The 5583-nt window shown below is 38.6% G+C and overlaps 1 protein-coding gene across 2 annotated transcripts in view; it reads right to left on the minus strand.

The window, feature by feature from the left end:
* Positions 1–5583, minus strand: part of LOC117109220 — a 44067-nt gene that overhangs the window by 6459 nt on the left and 32025 nt on the right. The gene's annotated exons all lie outside the window — the stretch shown is intronic.

Below are 5583 nucleotides of genomic sequence, written 5' to 3' on the forward strand. Positions count from 1 at the left end.
CTCTTAATGCTCATACATTCTGAGATTTTTAAAAACAGATACAGTATTTCAAAAGTATCTAAAAAATATTTTGTGTAAAAAAATCAAGAATAGGCCTATTGAGAACAAACTATGGTCAAGTTATATATATGTTATCGTTTAAAGCTTATTAGGCATTTCATGAATCTATGATATATTATAATATTGACAACATCAATAGAACATAATCCCATAGGTGGAATTTTGTCCAACCCGTCGTGAAATATAGGCCTACTGAATACTCAGTGCGTGTAAAAACACTTGCAAAAATAGCACTTGCTGCTTACTTGGGCTCGAATTCAACCCTGGCCATCAGGTGCAAGCTCGGTTATCGCACTGAGTATTCAATACATTTTCACGACAGGTTGGGCAAAATACATATAGGCCCCCTAATGAATAATAATCAATATTATAGCCTCTAAAACCTAATATTATTGAAGTGTCCTTTTGAAGTTTAAATAGGATTTTTTAAAGTTATATTTTTAGATCATTAGACCAGATTAGACCTATTGAACGAGCCCCCAATACTGCACTGCCCATACCTACGCCACTGGACCTGAGTAGTGGTTACATAACGTTTGCTATGCGCTATAGAAGTGGAAGACCATAATGTATTGGGAATGTACCTCTCTCTGGTAGGGCCTACAGTACAATCAGTGTAAAAGTGTAAGGTATAGGATAGCGTGGATTTAAACATTGTCCTAATGGTAATGTTCAAAATAAGTGTCAGGGAAAGTAAGTATGATTGTTGGAAAGAATGGTCAACATTTTATTTTGATTTCTCACCACCCTGACCTTCGCCTGGGCGAAGTGGGCGAAGATCTGAATCCGCATCTAGCATAAATTTTGTAAGCCAGGACCCAGTAGTATTTTGGTACGTTTCTTCACAGAGTGGGGTTCGTCCCAACCCTGGATCCGCCACTGAAGTTGCAATCAAAATTTACTCCGAGGTATTTAATAGTCACTACATTTTCAACATTAATATTGTTATAGCTTAGAGAAATTTCTGAGAATATAGGAAGTAGGTAATATGTTCCGAATATCATGAATTTAGTTTTGTTAGTATTTAATGTTACATTATTGCTTTTGAACCACCCTGTTACAAAATTAAAGTTTGTTTTAAGTTCGAATTGAAGTTCAACAGGATCAGTAGAACTGCAAAGAATGGTTGTATCGTCTGCGTATAATTGCACATTTACCTTGGACTACCTCAGGATGTGAATTAACAAAAATATTAAAAAGTAATGGTTCTAATATTGATCCTTTTGGGTTATCTGGAGGTAGTGGGTTCGATTCTCCACCGAATCACTTGAGAATTTTTTTCGTAAGTATTTGAGAACGTACTAAGTATTCGGTACGATAATATGTCAGGTAGTGCAAAACATCACTCTTAAGATATTTCCTAACGCAAGCACGCATCGTATTGCAGTACCCGCTTGCTACTTGGAGATCGGATTCAACACTAGTCTCACTGAGCGCAAGCTCGAAGGGTCTTGGATCGTGGGGGGGGGGTCAAAGGTAATCATTTTCCCGGTTAGTAACAAAATTAAAGAGGGGTCAAAGGTAATAATTTTCCCGATTAGTAATTTATCATACCCGCACCCCCCCCCCCTCCATATAGAAAACAATACGTCATAGGGCTTATCTTATTTATAATATAGGCCACACACGTGTGTTTGACTCTAAATATAAGCATTTTCATCATGGTTTTATTTAATACAAACATTCTTTCACCATCAATACACATTGAGGCCCTTCTTTTAGGTAAAACGATGTGTCTTAAATGTTCTTCCTATTTGAGTTGGGACTATTATGTGTTCAATTAACTTAGACGGCAAAGGAGGACAAGCACAAGTTCTTACGCCCAAAAATGCGCGCGAAGCGCGCAAAATTCTTTTTTTTTTTTTTTTTTATTTTTTTTTTTTTTTTTTTTTTTGAGTTTATGGCTTATGTTTTATATGGCCGCACACGTTTTTTTGAAACTGCATTTTCATTATGCTTTATTTATTACAAAGATATTCTTTCATTATCATTACACATTGAGGCCCATCCTTCTTGTTTTGGGAGTTGGGGACTATTATGTGTTTAAATAACTTAAAATGCTAACCCTAAAAAAGCGCGCAAAAAAATTCGTGTTTTTAATTCTAATTTCGTCAGAATTGATCAAAACTCCCTAAAATGTGCAATTTTTAGAGGAAATTGGCCTATCTTTAACAAGACATGTGCGCGAAGCGCGCGAAATCGGAGATTTTTAGGCACTTTCAGTGGGTGAAAAGGGCATCTTCAAAGGGTGGGGAAAGATTTTCCACAGATGGATATTTTTCCTTTGTCCTCCGGTGGTTACGCCACTGCGGAGAATATCTGGCGGCTTAGATCAAAGGAGCTGTGTGGAGTGGAGAAGTGGTTGCATGGTGTTGTGGGTCTGGTCATTATGATATCTTCCTTTTTATTCTTGTCTTTATTTTTCTCTTCTCTTTATCTTTTCCTTTCCTTTTCTTTTCCCCTTCTTTCTTTTTCCCTGCCTCTCCCCTCTTTCTTGTCTCTTATTACTCAGCCCGGCATGGCGGCTTGGTCAGCCCGGTAAAAACCGTCAGGGGGAACTCTGCCCCCTGCCCCACCTGTTACGCCACTGACTGCACTCGACGGTCGTCGGCCGACGCGATTCTATGAAGAACGCAACGCCACTACGCGCGCGCAAAAACTCGTTTTTACCAAAGATACTAGAAATACAAGATAGAGTTCTCGCATTGTAAAAATGAGGCGGAAGTCGTGCCCAACGCAGGCGGAGATGTGTATAAGAGACAGCAACCTTACCATCCTAAAGTGGTTTCACTCTCTATCCATTAAACTAATTGCTGTTCCAGAGATTATATCATTATTATTTTACAGAAAATATACTGCAATTTATTGGTTTTGGGTATTAGTGTAAGTATTCATAAGGAACAAAGTACAGTATTTTATGTGTAGTGTAATTTTTTTGTGCATTCGGGAATATCAGATAATTAAATATCTGTAAGATATACCACATACATAAATTCAAGTCATCTGCCTGGGTAAAAAGAGGGAAATATCTTCAACAATCACTCCTACGACATAAGTTGAATGATAGTTCTACTCAGCCCGGTATGACGGCTTGGTCAGCCCGGTAAAAACCGTCAGGGGGGGAACTCTGCCCCCCTGCCCCACCTGTTACGCCACTGACTGCACTCGACGGTCGTCGGCCGACGCGATTCTATGAAGAACGCAACGCCACGACGAGCGCGCAAAAAATCGTTTTTACTGACGATCCGTTCGAACGGGCACCGACAATCAGTAGCGCGGCACCACGAACATACTTCAATCGCCTCGAGAAATAAACAACTGATAATTTGTTGGTTTTCATGTCAATTCTGACAAAATAGCTTTTCAAAATGTGCCTCAAAACACCTTCACCTAAGAACGTAACTCAGATCTTTTGCTACTATGAAATAAGTATAATAATTTTTTGTCCAAATATCACTTCAGATATGTTTCTGAATCAAGTCTTGCTGTACCTGTCACGACAGTTCATTATACACAAAGAGGTGTTGACAACCGACTAATAAGAGCAATTGTGAGAACAGCAATGCAAGAAAATTAAAAAAATACTAGAGCAAGGCAAATTTGACCAAATACATAAGACGATTAAAGATCTTACCAGTATAAAGAAATTGAAAATTAGGAATTCATTGTATCTGAGTGAAGTAAACGGCACCTCCATCGAAAAACATTTTACAAAACTTATCGAAGAGAAAAAAAAAAGAGTAAATCTGTCTGAAGAAAAAGGAGCTATCTACGCTATGCAAGAGAAAAAATTCCGTTCTGTGCTTCACACGTCGCAGGCACCTGCCCATACTTTTCTTTGGATAACCCCTGCTGAAGATGGAAGGAGTATTCAGGATTTTTTTAATGATAAAGAAGGGTAACCACAAGCAGAGAGCGTGCATACAGTAGAAGTAGAAAACAAATAAAAGTAATTGAGGATATTAAAATCTGTTGAAAATGACAATTTACGAGCAATGCCCTAGCCAGGATTTTCAAACAGTGCGGGACAATATCAGTGTGGACTCACTTTACGCCTAAATTCAAACAATGTGGACCCATTTTAAGCACAAATATGAAAAATCTGGACCCATTTTCTTAAATTTTACCCATTTAAACCTAAATTTGAGAAATCTGGACCCATTTTAAAAATGTGGACCAATGAAAAAAATTGCGTGGAACTGTCCCAACTGTCCCAATAGCTGGCTACGGCATTGCTTACGAGTTTACTGATGTAACCTGAAGAATATCTGTTAGTCACATGTATGAGAAAGAGAAGTGACCAAAAAAAAAAGGAAAAAAATACAAATAAACGAACAATCTGGTAAACGACTCGCACATCAAAATACACTGCGCATGCGTACGGTAAAATGGTTTTGCTCCGCCGAATAAATTCGCATTATGGAAAGAAATTATACCGCTTGATTAAATCGTCCAGTCTTGGTATTTTTCCGTTTTCGTTTACGATATCTCTTATAACGTTTACATTGTTTGTCGGCAATGTATTTTAAGCTTTATATTCTTTATTGTTAAAACATGAATTGTTTCATTACGATTGGCTTAAAATTTTCTCAGTATGCAAGGTTTCATGAAGACATTCGCTCCGTGGAGTGAGGACATCTTTATAGATTTCATTAAACAGTGTGGATAGCAAGAGATACCAGTAGCGATTCGCTATAAGGTCAATTTATCTTTGTAGTCAAGGCTGGTGACAACAAAAGGAAAATAAAGCGTTATGAAACCACATGGTTTTTCATTAGTAATACAGTAATAATATGGATTTATAGAGCGCATAATGCATAAAGCCTCTATGCGCTAGACCTTTGTATTTAGTTTGAATCCCTATGAACTATACTACCTCAAGCTATTAGCATTCCGTTAGCTTTGATCAGGATAGGAGGCGCCCGGGGTGTTGACCAGGATTCACTTCTATAGATCCTTATACCCCATTCAGACTAGCATCGCATTGCGATCGGTTGTAGCAATTGCGACACCCAATCGCAAAGTAAAATCGTGTGTGAAAGCTCACCAATACTAGTAGTCGATATGTAATCGATATCGCAATTGTTACCCGTTGCGATTGGGTGCTACAATCTTTATTACTCCCGATTACCACGGAATATGATCGCAACGAATCACAACGAATTCCACAGGCATTCTTTGGCTGAGGTCAGGAACATAGTCCTAGACACCCTATTCAGTCTACACTCTGTTGCGATCGGTTGCGATGTAATCGGTGGTAATCCAAAACTAATTACTCCCGATTGCAATCAACGAACGCATTCAGACCAACACAAACAAACTTTACATTCTAGGGCCTAGGCCTCCGGTGGCAGGTCTGTTTTGACTGACCTCAGCCAAACAGTGCCTGTGGAATTCGTTGTGATTCGTTGCGATCGGATTCCGTGGTAATCGGGAGAATAAAGATTGTAGCACCCAATCGCAACGGGTAACAATTGCGATATCAATTACATATCGACTACTATTTGTCTCTTATACACATCT

The sequence above is a fragment of the Anneissia japonica genome, unplaced genomic scaffold (assembly GCF_011630105.1).
Source record: "Anneissia japonica isolate Jap-2015-1 unplaced genomic scaffold, ASM1163010v1 scaffold146_len77423_cov148, whole genome shotgun sequence".
In the NCBI taxonomy this organism is placed as follows: domain Eukaryota; kingdom Metazoa; phylum Echinodermata; class Crinoidea; order Comatulida; family Comatulidae; genus Anneissia; species Anneissia japonica.